This window comes from Pongo pygmaeus, chromosome 2 (assembly GCF_028885625.2).
Source record: "Pongo pygmaeus isolate AG05252 chromosome 2, NHGRI_mPonPyg2-v2.0_pri, whole genome shotgun sequence".
NCBI classification, from domain to species: domain Eukaryota; kingdom Metazoa; phylum Chordata; class Mammalia; order Primates; family Hominidae; genus Pongo; species Pongo pygmaeus.
Window position 1 is genome coordinate 208,532,081 of NC_085930.1, and position 22,657 is coordinate 208,554,737.

At 48.5% G+C, this 22,657-nt stretch overlaps 1 protein-coding gene and 3 pseudogenes across 3 annotated transcripts in view; 3 read left to right on the forward strand and 1 right to left on the reverse strand.

Annotated features, from left to right (window-relative positions):
• Window positions 1–11,282, reverse strand: part of LOC129032769 (succinate dehydrogenase [ubiquinone] flavoprotein subunit, mitochondrial-like) — a 30,090-nt pseudogene extending 18,808 nt beyond the window's left edge.
• A 4,031-nt stretch (window positions 11,283–15,313) lies between these two features.
• The window catches only part of LOC129032773 (protein IWS1 homolog), a 36,692-nt gene continuing 29,348 nt past the window's right edge, over window positions 15,314–22,657 (forward strand). For all 3 annotated transcript variants that reach the window (XM_054480575.2, XM_054480574.2, XM_054480576.2), the window contains exon 1: window positions 15,314–15,504. The gene's annotated coding sequence lies outside the window, so the exon portion shown is untranslated. The remainder of the gene's footprint in view (window positions 15,505–22,657) is intronic.
• On the forward strand, window positions 15,732–18,795 carry LOC129032772 (serine/threonine-protein phosphatase 4 regulatory subunit 2-like; annotated as a pseudogene).
• LOC129033012 (mucin-2-like) lies at window positions 18,837–20,167 on the forward strand (annotated as a pseudogene).

Below are 22,657 nucleotides of genomic sequence, written 5' to 3' on the forward strand. Positions count from 1 at the left end.
ACAGCGTCCCACGTCCACGGGGAGCAGTGACCGCACACAGCGTCCCACGTCCACGGGGAGCAGTGACCGCACACAGCGTCCCACGTCCACGGGGAGCAGTGACCGCACACAGCGTCCCACGTCCACGGGGAGCAGTGACCGCACACAGCGTCCCACGTCCACGGGGAGCAGTGACCGCACACAGCGTCCCACGTCCACGGGGAGCAGTGACCGCACACAGCGTCCCACGTCCACGGGGAGCAGTGACCGCACACAGCGTCCCACGTCCACGGGGAGCAGTGACCGCACACAGCGTCCCACGTCCACGGGGAGCAGTGACCGCACACAGCGTCCCACGTCCACGGGGAGCAGTGACCGCACACAGCGTCCCACGTCCACGGGGAGCAGTGACCGCACACAGCGTCCCACGTCCACGGGGAGCAGTGACTGCACACAGCGGCCCACGTCCGGACGTCCTGTCTAGCGAGATCATAGAATCAACAAGGCAGCCCCGGGAACCATCTTCTCAGAGCTGTGTGCACACAGCCCCCTACTCACGCACACCCCACACACATCACCGGGGGCCATGCCAGTGGTGCTGCTACCCTACACAGGTAGGATAGAAGCCTGGGATCAGAGAAGGGACTTCCATTTGTATTTTATTTTATTTATTTATTTTGAGATAGGGTCTAACCCTATTGCCCAGGCTGGAGTACAGTGGCGCAATCTCGGCTAACAGCAACCTCCGGCTCCCAGGTTCAAGTGATTCTTCTGCCTCAGCCTCCCGAGTAGCTGGGATTACAGGTGTGCACCACCACGCCCAATTAATTTTTGTATTTTTAGTAGAGATTGGGTTTCACCATGTTGGCCAGGCTGGTCTTGAACTCCTGACCTCAAGTGATCCTCCCACTTCAGCCTCCCAAAGTGCTCGGATTACAGGCATGAGCCACTGTGTGTCTGACCCTATTTGTATTTTAGCTTTGTGCTGTTCAGAAGGTTTCCCCAATAAGCATATACTACTTTTATAATGAAAATTTTAAAATTTTTATGGATATTTCCCCCAGATTTACTGAGGTATGATTGATGAATTAAACAAAAAACAAAACTATATATATTTAAGGTGTACAACGTGATGATTTATTTTGTGAACTGATGACACAATCAAGTTAATACACATGTATCACCTCATACAATTATCCTTTTTTTGGAGATACAGATGCCTAAGGTCTACTCTGTTTGCAAATTTCAAGTTATATTAACGATAGCCACCGTACTGTATAATATTAACTCTAGCCACCATGCTGTATAATGTTAACTCTGGCCAACATTGCTGTATACTATTAACTCTAGCCACCATGTTGTATATTAGACCTTCAGAACTTCACCTTGTAACGGGAAGTTACACCTTTAATCAGCATTGCCACAGTCTGCATTTCCCCAACCCCTGGCAACCACTGTCCTACTCTGTTTCTGTGAGTTGTGACTGTTTTAGATCCACATATGAGTGACATGTAGTATCTGTCTTTCTGTGCCCGGCTCGTTTCACTTAACATAATGACTGTGGGTTCATCCACGTTGTCACACATGACAGGATTTTCTTCGTTTTCATAGCGGAATAATATTCAGTTGTGTATACACACCACATTGTCATTAAACACCAACAAATATTTAGGTTGTTTCCATATCCCAGGTATTGTCAATAACGCTGCAATGAACATGGGGGTCCAGGTGTCTCTTTGAGCTTCTGATTTCATGCCCTTTGGATATACACCCAGAAATGGGGTTGCTGGAGCACATGGTAGTCCTGTGAATTTTGAGGAACCTCCAGAGTTTTCTCTAATAGTTGTATTAATTTACATTCCCACCAACAGCACACAGGGTTCCCTTTTCTCCACATCCTCACCAACACTTACTATCTTTTGTCCTCTTAGTAACAGCCATTCTAACTGGAGCGAGATGAGATGATACTCATTGGGGTTTTAATATGCATTTCTCTGGTGCTTAGTGATGTTGAGCATTTTTTCATACATCAACTGGCCATTTGCATGTCTTCTCTGGAAAAATATCTATTCAAGTCCTTTGCCCATTTTTAGTAGGGTTGTTTCTTAGTAGGGTTTAGTAGGTTGTTTTTAGTAGGTTTTTTTTTTTTTTGCTATTTTAGATACTAAGATATCATTAGAGATATGGTTTGGAAAATATTTTTTCCCAACCTGTAGTTTTGCTGATTTTTTTTCTTGGCTGTACTGACACTTTTTAACTTTTAAAGTGGTTAAAGTAACTGACAGTGTATAAAATTAAAGTTACTTATTTTCATTATGTGGAGAAGACAGACTTATCTATCCCCAGGAATCAGTATAAACACAGAACCCAATAAAACAAGAGAGATTTTGCCAGAAAACCCCATGTGACTCTTCGGGCCGCAGTTTCCTCATCTAAAATCCGGAGAGGTAAGCTGTGAACCTGATGGCAGCCACTACCGACTACCGAGGGCCATGCTTTCTCACCCCCTGAGGCAGGTGCTGCTGTCCTCACCCTTTACAAGTGAGGAACGACGGCTGGGAAAGGCCATCACCCTCACATGGTTATATCAAGGCCTGTGTCTGAACCGTTATTCTACAATGCCTCTATTTTCCTTAAAATAAACAAACTCTAAATGAAATTTATTCATTTTTACAAAGGAAATAAAGTAGAAATTAGATTCCTACCCTGTGGCAACAACAGTGTTCTTTGCTCTCATGCGATGGATGGACCCGTCCTCTATGCACAGTGCAATGACACCACATCACTCCCCGTTCTCCATCAGGAGATCCAAGGCAAAATACTCCACAAAACAGCTGGTATCACATCACAGAGACTAAAAGAAAGAAAAAAAAAGGGCAAGAAGTGTTAAGCCAACCTTTAAGGTTTTAAGGTGGTATCTGCTCATGCGAACAGGTGAAAGAACTTGATCCAAATGGACCAGGTGAATCCAAGGAGATCAGCAACAGTGTCAATGACACTGTCAGAGCCTGAGAGGCATTCCACACCAAGCAGTACAAACAAGGCAGGTGTGCTAGAGAAAGCAGCAGCAACAGCTCCTATTTTGGTGACACATTTCCTACTTCTACACAACCCGAAGAGGCACTCCACACTGTCCAGTGGCTGCATGCAGCTCCACTCAGAGTCTGGTGCCAGAGTGAGGTCCACAGACCATGGGGTCACAGCCCAGATGGCAGCTACTGGCAACACATAACCACTTAATTAATTAAAATCAATCAAAACGTTCAGTTCCTCAGCTACACCAGCCACATTAGCAACAGCCCCACGTGCCTGGCAGCTACCAAAGTGGACGGTTGCAGACGAGCAGATTCCAGTGCCGCAGAAAGACAGGCACCGGACAACCCTGCCCGCCTGGACCTGCTGTTCCCTCAGCCAGAGCAAGTTGCTCTCGTAAGCCTGGGCCAGCTCCCCACGTGACAGCTCCTGCTCTGGATGGAGCCGCTGTCCCCTCCCACCACACACTTATCGATGCACTCAGCCACAGAAAAGTCACTGGTGTTCTAACAACCTGCAAATTAATGATCCGTCCCCATTCATCAGAAAACAACAAAGTTCAGAATACTGATTACTCTGAATCAATACTGTTCAGAATATTATTTGGTCATGCCAAAGTGGACCCTGATTACCCAGTAACTACTGTCACCTCGAGTCTTTGTCCAGTGATAAGTTAATATTAAAACAATCCATGGCCGGGTGTGGTGGCTCACGCCTATAATCCCAGCACTTCGGGAGGCTGAGGCGGGTGGACTGCCTGAGCTCAGGAGCTCAGGACCAGCCTGGGCAACATGGGAAACCCTGTCTCTACTAAAATACAAAAAATCAGCAAGGCGTGGCGGCGTGCACCTGTAGTCCCAGCTACTCTGGAGGCTGAGGCAGGAGAATCGCTTGAACCCAGGAGGCACAGGTTGCAGTGAGCAGAGATCGCGCCACTGCACTCCAGCCTGGGTGACAGAGTGAGACTCCGTCTCAAAAACAAAGCAAAACAAAACAAACAAACAAAACCAATCCATTCAGGAACTCAGAGGTGGTAAAAGAGCCTTAAAATACTTGTTCTTTTTCTTTTTTTGAGACAGGTCTCCTGTTGCCCAGGCTGGAGTGCAGTGCTATGAACACAGCTCACTGTCTCAAGTGATCCTCCTGCCTCAGCCTCCTGAGGAACTGGGATTACAAGCATGTACCACCATGTTCAGCTGCTCTTTAAACTTTTTGTAGAGACAGGGTCTTGCTATGTTCTCCAGACTGGCCTCAAACTTCTGGTCTCAAGTGATCCTCCTCCCTTAGCCTCCTAAAGTGCTGGAATTACAGATGTGGGCAACTGTGCCTGGCCTGCTTGCTCTGTTCTTATATGCTGAGTGTCACATATCCCAAGTTAAAACCTGGTATATAAGATTATCAATTCAACTTTCCAAAATAGATGCAAGAAGTCACACATTGCCTTAGGGGCAGCTCAAGGCACATGTCTAGTCCTGTCACATCAACAGTCGCTGCATGTGCCGCACACCGCTATTCTCTGTTGCTTTTTACGTAATCTCTAGCTGACTCACTGGGCACGCTAACCCATTCCCTGCTGTCACCATAAGCCCCAGCACTACATGTCCTGTCTCAGGTGGACCGGGGGTGGCCTTACCCTCCCATATAAGGTGTGCAATATTGGGTGGCCAGTCCGATCAGCCACACAGCAGCACCGATGGGCCTCCCCGCCCTTTCCAAACCTGAGGCTCTGTCCACCAAATGCATGCTGATAAATCTTCCCATCTTCAGTGCTGTTAAACGGCATGGCACAATTTTCTAGCTCTGAAAGATAAAAACAAACAAAAATCTTATTACCTTAAAGGACTCAAGATATTCACAGCTAATCTACACTAAACAACTTTAATACAAATCGGCAAACCCAAAGTAACCTATTTTATGAATATGTCAACACTTCATCGAAGAGAAGTTTTTCTTGTTACATGTAATGCATAGTTCATGACAGACAAAGACTTCTCTTGTGAGCTTTTCTCATCACTGTTCTTTTGGCTGCCACATGTGCCTCAATTGCTTATATTTTTTCCAGGACTCCTGTACTAGAAACAGACCACGAGAGCACCCAGAGCCTCCCGCCCATCACCTCGATCATGGCAGTGGGGGCCTGCTCCGTCATGTAGTGAATGGCATCCTGGTCCCCCAGCCAGTCGGAGCCCTTCACGGTGTCATAGAAATGCCACCTCCAGTTGTCCCCCTCCATGTTCCCCAGAGCAGCATTGATTCCAACCTGGAAACACCAACCACTCCTTACAAGCCACAAACAGGAGCCCCAACTTTGTCTTCCAGGCCCAAATCCACCCGCTGGGGGACTCAGAGAAAGCCAACTACTCACGCAGTGACTCCCAGTGAGGGCTGACCTCAGCAGAGGAGCAGCGAGGCCTGACAGATTCCAGATCACAACCCCTTCCCAGCTCACCCAGTGATTCCATCCCTTAGCCTCAGTCTCCTCATCTGTGTGGTGGAGACAGAGGGAACTCCAGGAAGGGCTGACTGGAGCAGTGACTGAAAGGCTACCTGTAATATGCTTATTACCTAACATATCTGGCACAGAAAAAGTACTCCACAAGTCTTTCCAGATAACTTTATTAATAAATCTTCCCAACGGCACTTATGGGCATGTGTTAAAGATTACAAGTGCTTCCTGCCAAGTAATAAACTCCATACTCAGAGTCGCACTCCCCTGTACCCCTACTTCCTTTGGTTGTGTGTGCCCATTGCCGTCTTACCCCTCAGAGAGTCCCAGAAGACAGCAGCACAGGGACAAATGAAACCCTTGCCCTTTTCTTCCCCAGCCTAACTTCTGATTCCTCCTTTTTAGATGATCTCCTTTCCTTAAGGTGTTGGGGCAGCAGGGTGAGTGGGGAGGGTAGCAGGAGAGATGGTCTGAGAAAACCCAAGTGTGACTGGAGTCTGAATTAAGAGTGACAACAAGGCTCCCACCCTTCAAAGTCCTCAGGGAAGAGGCTCCAGGGAGAGACCCCTGAGAGGGTGAGCTGAGTGAGTGAGGCACAGCAAGAGGCCATGTGGCTGGAGCACGGGGAGGAGGCAGGAGGCTGCCCAGGTAGAAAGTGCGAGGCTGTGCAGGACCTGCACGGAGTGGGAGCACAGTGGGGCACCTTTCTCTTACCTGCGCTGCAACAGTGTGTGACCTGGTAGGAAACAGCTTTGTAACACATGCTGTATTAAACCCTGCCTCGGAAAGGCCAAATGCAGCTCACAAGCCTGCCCCTCCAGCGCGTACCACCACTGCATCAAATTCATGATCCACTACTGGATACTGAGCAGAAATCTGGAAAAGAAAAATGCACCTGTCAATCACATGTCCCACCATGCCAAACATGAAGACTCTTGTGACAGTGAAAGAGCTTGACAAAGACAAAATGAGCAACTGCTGGGCACACAGGGCCTCCATCCTGTCCTGGGGCTGAGCCCTGAACAGTGCGGGGAGAAGTGGGCACATTCGCAACTGGAGAAGGGACTGACAATCAGATTCTATGAATGGTAGAGGGTCTATTCCATGGGATCAGACTGAGGACCACAACTCTACTTCAGGGCCGTGCCTATGCTTGTGCCTAAGAAGGTGCCAAGGACTATTCAGTCGCTATTGTGAGCTTATGAGAAAAGAACTTCGCAGCAAGTTACACTTTTCCAACAGAGAGAGAACAGGCACACTCAATACCAAGGAACCCACACCGGAAGGGCCCCACGGTCCTATTTTCAGTAGGATTTTATCATCTACCACAGCACATACTGTTCATTTTAATTTATTGCTTTACTTGACCTAAATTTAAATCTAGTTTATAGATACATAAGAGATACAAGTAAAAATGTTCACATCTATGTTTATATTTGGACTTGCAATTAAGTAGTATTACACTGAAAATAATTTCAGCATGCATTGGATACCTATGAGAAATTGTTCTCTTACGTCTATGACTCATATGAAAACAAACTGTATAGATCCTTACCCCCAAGCCAAAAAAATCATTTATAATGGAACAAAAAGCATGAACTTACGGAATCTGAAACTTTAGCAGATGCCCTCGTGTTCCTTCAACAGTGAAGTGAAAACCTCGAGTTCCTGTTTGCAACACTGTTGGCCACTGGAGACACAGAAGACACAGATCCAGAGGGTTAGTGTCCTGAAGGAACAAATGCTGTGGGGAACAGTAATTCAAATTTCCCCTTGCAAACTGTTCACCTTCTGATGTATCCAGGTGCTCCTGTGCATCCAGAGAGCTCAGCTGGGACCCTCTACTTAACTCTGAAGGGCAGCCCAAGGGGCAAGAAATGACTGAGCCCCCAGGTCCTCCTTTCCACCCTGACTTGGCACTCTAGAAAACCAGGATGAAGCTTGTTTCCAAACAGGATACTCACTGACTCAGATACGAAATGAAAAAGGCACACTTCCTCTGTGAAGTCTTAATTTATACTACTTAGTGGAGAAGGGGAAAGACATCTAGATCGTATTACTGTATGTGGTATTTTGCAAATAATGAAGCATTTTAACTGGCTCCATCAGAGCCCTTTCCACATTACAGTTCCAATTGTTCATGAGGGCTTGCGGTCAGTTCAAAAGGCACTGGACACTGAATCAGGACATCTGTATCCTGGAACAGTAAAAGCTGACAGCCCAGAGGGAAGACGTGTCATCCCTTCATCACACAGGAGGATGTCAGATGCACACACTCCCCTGCCTGGCTGCTGCTGGCTTTTTCCTGGCCAATGTCTACAACTTGAGATATCTCGCTGCTTAAATTTTCCATCTTAGAAACCTTTACTCAAGAAAACTGGTTTTAGTGTTTAGTTTTTAGTGGCTCTGTGTGAGAGAGGTGACACTGTCCCATATGCTAAGATTGGCCAGCCATTTAGGGGATACGTTTTCCATTCTGCTGGCGGCATTTTAGAAGACCACTGAATAGTCTCAGAAATATCATAAGGAATAGTTTTAGGGGCTGGGCGCGGTGGCTCATGCCTGTAATCCCAGCATTTTGGGAGGCCAAGGTGGGCGGATCACCGGAAGTCAGGAGTTCGAGACCAGTCTGGCCAACATGGCGAAACCCCCTCTGTACTAAAAATTAGCTGGGCATGGTGGCGGGCACCTGTAATCCCAGCTACTTGGGAAGCTGAGGCAGGAGAATTCCTTGAACCCGGGAGGCGGAGGTTGCAGTGAGCCTAGACTGTGCCACTGTACTCCAGCCTGGGTGACAGAGAGAGACAATGTCTCCAAACAACAAAAGAGAAGAAAAAAAAGCTTGAGGAAATTATACACTCAGCAGTCAGAAGAGGGGATGTGAGGGATGTCTTCAAGTATTTAGAAATACTTGCAATTCAGAAATTACTTATTATGTGGGATAAAAAATTATTCTTCATTTCTCCAATTTCTAGTCTGTTTTTATTGACATAAACTAATTTAGTTTTTTCTTTTTTCAGAAAATGAGAAAGAACGAATATTCTTCTACCTCAGTATAATTTTTTACACGGTAAAATCATATTTTAAGAAAGAAGTCTTTGAAATAATTTTAATACAAACGTTCTTGAAAATTTTGTAAAGTGCCCTATTAACATAGGTAATAGCACCTATAAAAACAGTATATTATACCAAACGTAAGTAGAAACAGTGAGATCACTAAATGTTTATTTGTTCTTTCTAGAATGTTGATGTGGAATACACACGGCCCACCCCTCACCACACACACACAGAGCTAGCTTAAAAGGAGCAGCTACTATAACACAATCTTGAACAAATTATCACGCCATCCCTCTGGGGAAAAGGACACTAACCCTCTACATCTAAATCTAATCTGGGGCAGATTTCTGAATTTGGAAAGCCCAACTTTAAGCCAATGTCAGTCTTTAGATAAAACTCAAAACTAGTTTTGACGCAAAACTAGTCTTTTGTGCCAATTATTAATTTTTTTAGGAGAAACTATCAAACATTTCCTCTAAGAAAAAAAATGCGGAACATATAACTAAAAGGAATACTTCGACCTTGCTTAACAATACAGAATTTCAGATGACAGAATTAGGAGGTGGAGGGGGAAAATGAAGAAGTGCAGCGACATTAATATACGAAATCTAGCAAAGTAAGGGGTCCTCATCAAATAAAATGCACCTACAAATCATCAGCAAGAAACTAATCTGCATGTACAACCTACACAATCACCAAAGCAGCCAACGAAGAACCTAAAAACGCACGACTTTCTGTAGGAAAAACTACCTTCATCAACATAAAAAGACTTACAAAACCCAAGACTAAATTTTGGTTCCATTTTGCTATCTTGCCATCTTGTCTGAGGTGCCTGGGGTCTTAGTCTGCAGAAGGAACACTGGGCACCATCTGGGTTGAGGACATAGGCACTAGCTCTATCTAGTTTTCTCCAATCACAAGCTACCATTTCCCCTAAAAAGTCCCACTGACCATGGGCTTTACTTCCTGCTTGTGGACGCCCTCCTAGCAGCTCCTAAGAGCCCAAGATACGGTGGGGGTCTCTGCTCAGTCAGCACCAACCACAGCAACACATTAGAACGGTTTACACGCTTTCTGATGTTGACAGGATGGCTGTATGACTAATCCTCACATTTAATTCAAAGAGATTTTTAATAACTATTTCAAAAAGGAGAAAATTGCACAATTACAGGCATAATTCAAATCAATATTGCTGAATGCCTTGGTTCCTATTGAGATTTTTACTCTGCAATTTAAAATTACTTTGTAATTAAGGAGGTGGGTGGGTAAGTTCATTTAAAAGAACCAAACAACTAAACCTATCCAATTTAGCTTGATTAAATACAATCCCAGAAGGCCGATTCTGAAGATGCAATCGTAGAGGGCACATTCAGACAAACTCAGAGAGCAAGGGCTCAGGGAAGTATAACCCTGACCATCGTCCTGGCCTAAGCGGAGCCCGGCCCTCCAGGTACTCAGCGCACAGGCAAGCACAGGTCCTGGAGTCCTCACTCGGTCAGTGCCCTGAGCTCTCCGTCTCATTTTTAAAAACTGGCACAGCTGCTTTTAAACACTGGCACGTTTTTGGTGGCACAAGGGCCACCAAACAGGACCCAAAGTAGAGGCCCTTAGCTTACAAGGTCCCGAAGTGGACATGCACAGATTTGCGCTTTCTGGAAACGGGAACTGCAAGCCCAAGGTCGGGCGCGCCGCGCTTCCCACCGGACGCCCACGCGGCCAAGCCCGGCCACTCCTCGCACCCACCCGGGCGGTTTCACCCGCCTCGCCAGCCCCACCCACCGGATGCGGGCGGCCCCTCAGGACAACCCTCACAGAGGTCCTCAGACTCCCGGCCCAGCCAGGGCTCCAACCCGGTGACCTTCGGCAGACACGACTCCTCCCCGAGTCCACCCGCCAGGCACTGAGGCGAGGGGCTACCTCAGCCCGCGAAGTCGCCGGACCCCAGGCCCGGACCAAAGCGGCGGAGGGGACGCCCAGCAAGCCCGCGGGGTCGTGACCTTCACCGGGACGCGGACTACCTGCTAAGGACCGAGCTCCCCAGGCCCCCGAGTACACCCCGCGGCTCCCCCTCGCACCGGCCCGAGCTCTCCCAGCCCCTTCCCGATCCCCGGGCAGGGAGCGCGGGGACCCGGCGCCCGCTCCGCTCGGACCCGCTGGGGACCGTCCCATTCATACCGCCGCCTCGCCCCCCGCCTGCCCTGCCCCGGTCCGCCGCACGGACTCACCGCCTTGGCCAGCGCCAGGCGCGGAGCGCTTAGCAGCCGCCACAGGCCCCGGACCCCCGAAACGTCTGTAGTCGCCGCCGCGCAGTCCCGCAGTCCCCGCGCAGACTGCGCCTGCGCACCACACCGGGGTAGAGCTGGGGGGAAACCGGGCCCGCGCACCACTCCCGGGTCAAAGGGGGGCGGTAGTGGGGGACACCGCGCCTGCGCACCACGCCACGCCTTTGTAGAGGCAGGGTCTTGCTCTGTTGCCCAGGCTGGTCTCGAACTTGTGGCCTCAAGCGATCCTCCCTCCTCGGCCTCCCCAAGTGCGGAGATTACAGACAGAGCCACTGCGCACGGCCGTGGCAGCTTTGAAAGCTGGGTAGAGCCCTTTGGCTTATATGCCTTTCTGCTAGCTTACCCTGATTTTGCTTCTGGTTCAGATAGTATTTTAATATTTCTAGTGTGTCTTTCTGTAAGATATCTGAAACCTTTTTGTGGAATGAAGTGGCATTAAAAATAAACCGATAATCATTAGTAATTATGTTTCCTGTCTTTTCACTTTAAATTATTAAAATCTTCGTCTTGTGCATAATGTTTAACAATTTTGACTTATTTTAGTAAATTTGCCAGGGTTCAGTCCCATTTTATTGATATTTGGGTTGTTTCCCATTTTTGCTCTTAATAACACCGTACACAACATATTTGTGACCATAACTTTAGGATTTTTTTTTAGATGTATGCCCCAGACGTGGCCTCTATTGGCTTGCAGGTAATGAACATAATACCTCCTAGACTTTTTTTTTTTTTTTTAAAGTTACGCTGTTTTAGTCCTGGGTTAGTTATCTAATTTTGTTTTGTTTGAGACGGAGTTTCGCTCTTGTTGCCCAGGCTGGAGTGGAGTGCCGCGATCTCAGCTCACTGCAACCTCTGCCTCTAGGGTTCAAGAGATTCTCCCACGGAGCTGACAGTGAGTGGAGATGGCGCCACTGCACTCCAGCCTGGGCAACAGAGCAAGACTACATTTACTCTGCCGGCTATCTGGAGAAATGCAACCTCATCAGCAGAAATTATTTCCACCCTGCTGCTTTTTAAATGTTATTTCCTATAGCCAGGTACTGAGCCCTTCAACTGAGGTCTAAACCCTCCACCCTCTCCCTCTGGGATTGCCAAGCCTGTGGTTTCAGTTCCATGCTCCCAGGTAGATCATGTCAACTCAAAGTCAATGTGCTTATGAAATACTTTTTGTGCTTTTTTCTTAATGTTAAGAGCTTTTTTTTAATATGTTTTTGTTTCATGGAGGTGACACCCTCTGTCTTTGAGTTGTGGGAGCCTTCCTCCTTCAGTCTGCCTGTACTGAAGCCAGTGTTTGCTGCGCAGCCCCTCAGCCACAGCAGCCCACAGTGAGGTGCAGGTGCTCACGCCATCACCCCAGAGAGCTCCTCCATTCGCCCCTCCACCCGTAGCCCCTCGAAACCACTGCCCTGCTCCCCAACATGGTACACTGTCTTCTCCAAGATGTCATGTGTTGGCATCCTTCAGCCTCTGCCCACCAAAACTAGCTTCCTTCACTGGGCATGTGGCCTGGGAGACCTGGGGCATTTGGGTGCATCTTTCCACTGTTGGTTGGTGCCCCCTACGTGGAGGCATCCGCGTTGGTTTATGCCTTCTCTTGCTCCTGCCGATGGACATTTTGTTTTCTTCCAGTTATTGGCAATGAGGAATGAGGCCTAAACACTTGTGTGCAGGTTTGTGTGTGCACGTTTAAGTTTTCTCTTGGGGGACATTTCAGGAGCAGGGTTGCTGGATGACGTGGTAAGGATGTGCTTAACTTCATAAGAAACTCCCGGACCACTTTGCAGCATGGCGGGACCCCTCCCATTCCCACTGCAGCTTATGAGGGTCCCAATTCCTCTGCATCATCACTAGAACCTGGGTTGGCCCATGGTTTTTGTCTGTTTTTACCCATTTTAATAGATTTGCAGAGGTACTGTTGACTGGCATTTCCCCATCATCTCTATGATGTTGAGCCTCTTTCTCGGGCAATATGCCCTCCTTATACCTTCTTTGATGAGGCCTCCATTCAAATATTTGCCCTCTCTTTAATACTGGGGTTTTTACTTTCTTACGGTTAAGTTTTGATGGTTCTTCATATATTCTGCGTGCCAGTACGTTGTGAGATGTGTGATTCACAAATGTTTTTTTCTAGACCATAGTTTTTGTTTTATTCTCTTTAGATTTTTATATTGCTTTATAGAATTATACTTTTAAATTTATGACTAAATTGAATTTGTCAATCTTTTATGAATCATGCTTTTGGTGTCATGTCTAAGAACTTTTTGTCTAACCCCAGGCCATACAAATTTTCCCGTGTTTTTACCTAAGGGTTTGATAGCATTATGTTCTCCATTTAGGCCTTTAATAAATGTTGAGTAACATTTTGTGTCAGCCATGGCCATACCTTTCTCCATCTCTCACAGTATCGTGGGCGTTTGCAGCTCCCAGTGCCCCGTGCTGTTCCCGTCTTCTTGGTCCGCTCTTCCTGTGAGTTTCAGGGCACGTCTTAGTGCTGGCACTGTCCTGGTCCATCAGGGGGTCCCATGAGCTTGTCCGTGTGGGAAGGTCAGGACTGTGATGTTGACGGGATGCCCTGTGAGTCAGGAGGAGGTGCTGACGGGGGTTTCCATGTAGGAGAGAGAGGTGTTTGGTTTTCCGGATGGGGCAGACTTGAGAGGGGACAAACTTGAGAAATGCCACCAATGAGAAGCCCAGGCAGAGCAGGTCTTGGGGCCACCCAGCCGTGTGGGAGCCAAACATGGATGTGTCAGTGGCCATGCCAAGAGGTAAACCCTCAACCAAGGGCCTCTGGGTGTCCAAGGCCAAGTCTTGTTCAAGAGGTGCGTTCAGCTGAGCCAACCATGGCAGAAATGCATAAGGGAGATCCCACGGTTCCTCTGTTCAAATCCCCTGCTAATCCCACCCGACTCAGAGAAGGAGCCAAGTCCTCACAGCAGCCTGCAACCCCCGCCTGACTCGGCCTCCTCCTGGCTCTGATTCTCTGCACCCTTCTATCCCTCTCTGTCTCTTCTCCCATCGGAGAGGAGATCTGGCACGTTTATCCTGGTGGATTCAAACCCATCTTTGCCACACATATAGTCACCGGAATGAATAGGTATAATCTAGAAAGAGTCCTTTTGAAAAAGAAAAAGGCAGGCTGGGCATGGTGGCTCATGCCTATAATCCCAGCACTTTGGGAGGCTGAGGTGGGAGAATCACCTGAGATCAGGCATTTCAGACCAGCCTGGACAACATGGTGAAACCCCATCTCTAGTAAAAATATAAAAATTAGCTGGGCATGGTGGTGCGTGCCTGTAATCCCAGCCACTTGGGAGGCTGAGGCAGGAGAATCATTTGAACCCAGAAGATGGAGGTTACAGTGAGCTGAGATTGCGCCACTGCACTCCAGCCTGGGTGACAGAGTGAGACTCTGTCTCAAAAACATAGTAATAGGAATAATAAAGGAAAAGTGCAAAAATTCAAACAACTTAACAGAAACTGGGCAAAAGAGCTGAACCGGCCCTCCACAGAAGAGGAAATGTGGAGGAATGGCTAATGAAAACATGAAGAGGGGCTCAGCCTAACAGGGGGACATATCACGTGACACCCACCAGACGGGCAAAAATCCCACAACCCAATCCATGCCAGTGTTGGGGAGAATGGAGAGAAGCAGGAACACCAGGCACTGCTAAGAATGGTTGTGAAGTGTATTTCTGTTATGCTTGTATATGAAAGAGTGTGTGTTGTGGGTTATCAGGAAAATTACATTTCTTACCTGGGATGAAATTTTAAAATTTGAAAGCTACTGACCAGAAGAAACTTGCACTTGGGTACAAAAGAAATGCTCAAGAACGTTCCCAACAAAACACAGTCCTCAGGGCTCCCACCTGGCCAAACACTCATCCACAGGAAGATGAAGACATTTCCCATGTTCCCCTCAGACGACGGGAAATCACGCAGCAATGAAAATGAACCATGTCAGTGTGGGTGGGTCTCAGGGAGGGAATGGAGGACAAAACTAGATATGGAGCAGATGCTCAGAGCTCTGCAGTGTAGGAGCAGCCACGCAGGAGAATTTCCTCACATCAAAGTTCAAAACTACAGCCGAGGCAACAGAGCAAGACCCTGCCTCAAAAACAAAACAAAGTTCCGAAACTAAATGGCATATTTTTTAGGGATGTACACATCATGGTGAAAGAAACTTACTATGAAGGAAAGTGTGGGAATAATAAAGACTAAAGCAGGAAGTGATTCCCTCCGTAGGAGAAGGGAAGGGACTAGGACTCAGGCAGGGCCTCCAGGGAGCATCCAAAGTTATGTGTCTTCAGATTCTACTCCCTAAACCTGGTGGAGGTCCACTGTGTCCAATGTGTCAATATTCTTTATACCTTACCCATACTGTACAAATGCTTTATTTCTATCCAATATTTGGAAGACAGTTATAAACAAGATGCATTAAATAGCAAGGTGGCAGATGAACATCAGGAAGGAACATCCATGAGCTTCCATCCACAGAACCTCACCATGGATACGCTTGTGGTCAAGGGCCTGGTCTCCCCTCAAGACACGGTCACAGATCAGAGGCCACACCATCATAGCAGTGGAGCAGGACCAGCTGGGACAGGGTCCTTCTGTGACACCTGCTGCATCACCAGGCTGTGGGAATGGACTCAATTGCCAGAACTCACAGAATAGCAGTATCAGCACCAAAACCTCACAGGAAAAATGGTAAGTTCTAAGTTTCTCCATTAATAGTAACTCTCAGATTAATCTCTGTCATCCGTCACTTCTCCAAGAAATAACTTTTTAGGGTGACGTGCCAGGCGCCATGTTGGAGGGTTGGTGGTAGCGGCTTGGGGAGGTGCTCGCTCTGTCGGTCTCCCTCTCTCACACGTTTCCCTGGCTCCCTTCGTTCCCCCCCACCCCACTTGGCCTGCGAGCTGGAGTGTGTGCGAGGGAGTGGGAGGACGTGGGGGGGTGGGGGGAGGCGTTCCGGTCCCCAAGAGACCCGCGGAGGGAGGCGGAGGCTGTGAGGGACTCCGGGAAGCCATGGAGGTCAAGAGGCTCCAGGAGGCGCTGGAAGACTTTGAGAAGAGGGGGAAAAAGAAAGTTTGTCCTGTCCTGGATCGGTTTCCTTGTCATGTAGCCAAGACTGGAGAAACAGATTCAGTGGTCCCAATTGAAAGGCTATTTTATTTTCAAACTGGAGAAAGTGATGGACGATTTCAGAACTTCAGCTCCTGAGCCAAGAGGTCCTCCCAACCTTAATGTGGAATATATTCCCTTTGATGAAACAAAGGAAAGAATACTGAAAATTGTCACTGGATTTAACGGTATCCCTTTTACTATTCAGCGACTATGTGAATTGTTAACAGATCCAAGGAGAAACTATACAGGAACAGACAAATTTCTCAGAGGAGTAGAAAAGAACGTGATGGTTGTTAGCTGTGTTTATCCTTCTTCAGAAAAAAAAATCCCAATAGTATAAATCGAATGAATGGTGTTATGTTTCCTGGAAATGCACCAAGCTATACTGAGAGGTCTAATATAAATGGGCCTCGGACACCCAGGCCACTTAATCGACCAAAGGTTTCTTTGTCAGCCCCCGTGACAACAAATGGGTCGCCTGAGAGCACAGACAGCAAAGAGGCACATTTGCAGCAAAATGAAGAGAAAAATCACAGTGACTCTTCAACATCTGAATCAGAAGTCTCCTCAGTGAGCCCTTTGAAAAATAAACATCCAGATGAAGATGCTGTGGAAGCTGAGGGGCATGAGGTAAAAAGACTCAGGTTTGACAAAAAAGATGAAGTCAGAGAAACAGCCAGTCAAAGGACTTGCAGCGAAGTTTCTTCAGTTATGATAGAAGAAACAGAAGCATCATCTTCATCTCAGGATAAACATGAAGAAAGTCGTTGTACCCAGCAGCGCGTACAGAAGAGGATGAAGAAGAGGATGAAGAGGAAGAAGAAGGTATTGAGAGACCATCCATAAAAGGGAGGAGTAAGGAGATCCTCAAATTCTTGCTTTCGTTGTTTTCATGAAAGAATTGTACATCATGGAACTCCTTGTAATGCCGACGCTGGGCTTCTCTCCCACCTGTATGTAGCTGCCGCTGAATTTCAGGGGATGTGATCTGAACTATAGAACATCCGAACTCATGAAACTTAACTGTGGAGGAATTTTGAAAATAAAATTTAAGTACAACATTTGCTTATTTTTAGAGTCTTTTATGACATCAAGAGAAATGATCCCAGAAAGAAAAAATCAAGAACAAGAATCTGATGATGCCTCAACTGTGTATGAAGAGACTTCTGAGGAAAATAATCAGATGGAGGAATGTGATGTGTCTCAAGCTTGGAAAGATTTACTACATTCTGAAGGTAATGAAAACGAAGGCCCTGAAAGTAGTGGTTCTTCTGACTGCCGTGAAACAGAAGAATTAGCAGGATCCAATTCCAGTGAAACTGGAGAGATTCTTTCAGAATCTTCCATGGAAAATGATGACGAACCCGCGGAAATCACCGATGAACCAATGGAACAAGATTATGTAGAAACATTTAGATGCAGTATTTTACATACGGTTCTGGTTTTAACACCATATAAAACTTTTATGTAAAAAAGTAGACCTTCAGTTTTACAAGAAAAGCAGGTTGTAAAATAAAGCACTTTATGGATAATTCCTGAAAGAGTTGTACATGTAAGAACTGTGAATATCAGCTCCTCTGGGTCCTGCTTACCTTACCGCTGATTTTTCTTTCTTTCTTTCTTTTTTTGGTCTGGGCAAATCAGGGGTTTGTGTATAGATTTTTTTTTTTTTTAATTTAGGATTGAAGTTTTTAAACTGGAAAGTAATTATAATTTTGAACAGTTTTTTGAGATTATCACATTTAATTTATACATATGCAAGAAGCTTTTTGTCTTGTGTCTTTCTGATAGCTCTAGCAGTTTTCATATTTTGGTCATAGTTTCAGCATTTTAACATGTGAATAATGGGGTTTCATGCTGGTTTCCAGATTTTATTGTTCGGCTACATACGATGGAAATTTAAGTTATATATATATACATTATTCTAAGGGGGGAAATGTTATATTTTTCTGTTTCAATAAGAGATGAATACAGTGGATACTTTTTCTATTGGTAATGATTAGTTCACCTCTTTCAGAAGACATTTTCTTCTCTTCTAAGTAACTGAAATAAAATCTGGCCTTTGTGAAACCCTGGAAATACCACGACTCTCAACTAGAAACACCAATACCAGCTCCTCCGCGAGTTTCCAGCTCCACAACCTAAGACATCAGAGGCAGCATTGGCTCCTCACGTAGATTCCAGCTCTGGGACCCTCATATTTGAACCGCAGGACCATCTCATCCCTGGATCTCCAGCTGCACCACACTCAAATTAGAACAACATCAGCTCCTTCCCAGGTCTCCACCTGCACAGCCCTCGAACGGGAACGTCAGCTCCTCCCCAGGTCTCCAGCTGCACGGCCCTAAAACTAGAACATCAGCTCCCACCTGGGTCGCCAGCTGCACCACGCTCAAACTGGAACATCAGATCCCCACGGGTCTCCAGATGCAGGGCCCTCAAACTGGAACATCAGCTCCCCACCAGATCTCCAGCTGCACGGCCCTCAAACTGGAACATCAGCTCCCCGCTGGGTCTCCAGCTGCACGGCCTGCAAACTGGAACATGAGCTCCCCGCCGGGTCTCCAGCTGCATGGCCCTCAAACTGGAACATCAGCTCCCCACCAAATCTCCAGCTGCATGGCCCTCAAACTGGAATATCAGCTCCACCCCGGGGCTCCAGGTGCACAGCCCTCAAACTGCAACTTCAGCTCCCAGCCAGGTATCCAGCTGCATGGCCCTCAAACTGCAACATCAGTTCCACCCCGGGTCTCCAGCTTCACAGCCCTCAAACTGGAACATCAGCTCCCCACCCAGGTCTCCAGCTCCACGGCCCTCAACCTGCAACATCAGCTCCCAACCAGGTCTCCAGATGCATGGCCCTCAAACTGAAACATCGGCTCCCCACCGGGTCTCCAGCTGGATGGCCTTAAACTGGAACATCAGCTCCCAGGCCCTCAAACAGGAACATCAGCTCCCCACAGGGTCTCCAGCTGCACGGCCCTCAAATTGCAACATCAGCTCCCCACCAGGTCTCCAGCTGCATGGCCCTCAAACTGGAACATCAGCTGCCCACCAGGTATCGAGCTGCACGGCCCTCAAATTCAGACATGACCTCCTTCCCCAGGTCTCCAGCTGCATAGCCCTGAAACCAGAACATCAGCTCCCCGCCAGGTCTCCAGCTGCATGGCCCTCAAACTGGAACATCAGCTCCCCACCAGATCTCCAGCTGCACGGCTCTCAAACAGTAACATCAGCTCCCCACAGGGTCTCCAGCTGCACGGCCCTCAAACTGGAACATCAGCTCCCCACCGGGTATCCAACAGCATGGCCCTCAAACTGGAACATCAGCTCCCCACCAGGTATCCAGCTGCACGGCACTCGAATTCGGACATGACCTACTTCCCCGGGTCTCCAGCTGCACGGCCCTCAAACTGGAACATCGGCTCCCCACCGGGTATCCAGCTGCACGGCCCTCAAACTGGAACATCAGCTCCCCACCAGATCTCCAGCTGCACGGCTCTCAAACAGGAACATCAGCTCCCCACAGGGTATCCAGCTGCACGGCCCTCAAACTGCAAAATCAGTTCCCCCCTGGGTCTCCAGCTGCACCGCCTCAACCTGGAACATCAGCTCCCCCCCGGGTCTCCAGCTCCACAGCCCTCAACCTGCAACACCATCTCCCCACCGGGTCCCCAGATGCACGGCCCTCAAACTGGAACATCAACTCCCCACTGGGTATCCAGCTGCACAGGCCTGAAACTGGAACATCGGCTCCCTGCCAGGTCTCCAGGTGCACAGCCCTCAAACTGGAACATCAGCTCCCCGCCAGGTCACCAGCTGCACGGCCCTCAAACTGGAACATCAGCTCCCCACTGGGTCTCCAGCTGCATGGCCCTCAAATTGCAACATCGGCTCCCAGCAGAGTCTCCAGCTGCACGGCCATCAAACTGGAACATCAGCTCCCCCGCGGGTCTCCAGCTGCACAGACCTCAAACTTGAACATCAGCTCCCCGCCAGATCATCAACTGCACAGCCCTCAAACTGGAACATTAGCTCCACCCCTGGGTCTCCAGCAGCATGGCCCTACAACTGGAACATCAGCTTCCCCCCGGGTCTCCAGCTGCACAGCCCTCAAATGGGAACATCAGCTCCCTGCCGGGTCTCCAGCTGCATGGCCCTCAAACTGGAACATCAGCTCCCCGCTGAGTTCAAACCGTTCCAGTTTGAGGGCCATGCAGCTGGAGACCCGGTGGGGACCTGATGTTCCAGTCTGAGGGCCATGCAGCTGGATACCCGGTGGGGAGCTGAAGTTCCAGTTTGAGGGCCGTGCAGCTGGATACCCGGTGGGGAGCTGAAGTTCCAGTTTGAGGGCCGTGCAGCTGGAGACACGGTGGGGAGCTGATGTTCCAGTTTGAGGGCCTTGCAGCTGGAGACTCGGGGGTAGCCGATGGTGCAGTTTAAGGGCCATGCAGCTGGAGACCCGGGTGGGAACAGATGTTCCAGTTTGGAAGGCATGCAGCTGGAGGCACTGCGGGGAGATGTTCCAGTTTCATGTCCCTCCCTGGGTCTCCAGGTGCATGGCCATCAAACTGGAAAATCAGCTCCCCAGCACACAAACCGGAACATCTGCCCCCTCCAGATCTCCAGCTGCACAGCCCTCAACATCAGCTCCTCCTCGAGTCCTGAACGGCATGACCCTCAAACTAAAACATCAGATCCTCCCCGAGTCTTCAGTTGCATGATCCTCAATCTAGAACATCAGCTCCTCACGGGGTCTGCAGCTGCAAGAACCTAAAACTAGAACATCACCTCCTCTCTGGGTCTGAAGCTGGAAGATCCACTAACTAGAACATCAGCTCCTGTCCCGGTCCCCAGCTCCATGTCCGTCAATCAAGATTATCATCTCCCCCTGAGTCTCCATCTGAAAGACCCTCAAGGCCAACAACATCAGCTCCTCCCCAAGTCCTCAACTGCATGAACCTCTAACTACAACACCAGCTCCTCCCCGAGTCTTCAGCTGGATGACCCTCAATCTAGAACATCAGCTCCTCTCCGGGTACGCAGCTGCAAGAACCTAACAGTAGGACATCAGCTCCTCCCTGAGTCTTCAGCTGCATAACCCTCAATCTACAATATCAGCTCCTCTCCAGGTCTGCAGCTGGAAGATCCACTACCTAGAACATCAGCTCCTGTCCGGTTCTCCAGCTCCATGACCCTCAATCAAGAATATCAGCTCCTCCCTGAGTCTCTAGGTGAAAGACTCTCAACACGAACAACATCAACTCCTCCCCGAGTCCTCAACTGCACGACCCTCAAACTACAACATCAGTAACTCCTCGAGTCTTAAGCTGCATGACCCTCAATCTAGAACATCACCTCCTCTTCGGGTCTGCAGCTGCAAGAACCAAACAGTAGAACATCAGCTCCACCGTGGGTCTGCAGCTGGAAGATCCACTGACTAGAACATCAGCTCCTGTCCGGCTCTCCAGCTCCATGACCCTCAATCAAGATTATCAGCTCCTCCCTGAGTCTCCAGCTGAAAGACCCTCAACACCAACAACATCGGCTCCTCCCTGAGTCCTCAACTGCACGACCCTCAAAATACAACATCAGCTCCTCCCCGAGTCTTCAGCTGCATGACCCTCAATCTAGAACATCAGCTCCTCTGCGGGTGGGCAGCTGAAAGAACCTAACAGTAGAACATCAGATCTTCCTTAGGTCCGCAGCTGGAAGACCCACTGACTACATCAGCTCCTGTCCGGGTCTCCAGCTCCATGAACTTCAATCAAGATTATCAGCTCCTCTCTGAGTCTCCAGCTGAAAGACCCTCAACGCCAACAACATCAGCTCCTCCTCGAGTCCTCAACTGTACGACACTCAAACTACAACATCAGCTCCTCCTTGTCTTCAGCTGCACGACCATCAATCAAAAACATCAGCTCCTCTCTGGGTCTGCAGCTGCAAGAACCTAAAACTAGACCATCAGCTCCTCTCTGGGTCTACAGCTGGAAGATCCACTAACTAGAACACCAGCTCCTGTCCAGGTCTGCAGCTCCATGTTGGTCAATCAAGATTATCATCTCCCCCTGAGTCTCCATCTGAAAGACCCTCAACGTCAACAACATCGGCTCCTCCCCGAGTCCTCAACTGCACGAACCTCTAACTACAACACCAGCTCCTCCCTGAGTCTTCAGCTGCACGACCCTCAATCTAGAACATCAGCTCCTCTCTGGGTATGCAGCTGCAAGAACCTAACAGTAGGACACCAGCTCCTCCCCGAGTCTTCAGTTGCATAACCCTCAACCTACAATATCAGCTCCTCTCCAGGTCTGCAGCTGGAAGATCCACTACCTAGAACATCAGCTCCTGTCCGGCTCTCCAGCTCCATGACCCTCAATCAAGAATATCAGCTCCTCCCTGAGTCTCTAGGTGAAAGACTCTCAACGTGAACAACATCAACTCCTCCCCGAGTCCTCAACTGCACGACCCTCAAACTACAACATCAGTAACTCCTCAAGTCTTAAGCTGCATGACCCTCAATCTAGAACATCACCTCCTCTTCGGGTCTGCAGCTGCAAGAACCAAACAGTAGAACATCAGCTCCACCGTGGGTCTGCAGCTGGAAGATCCACTGACTAGAACATCAGCTCCTGTCCGGGTCTCCAGCTCCATGAACTTCAATCAAGATTATCAGCTCTTCTCTGAGTCTCCAGCTGAAAGACCCTCAACACCAACAACATCAGCTCCTCCC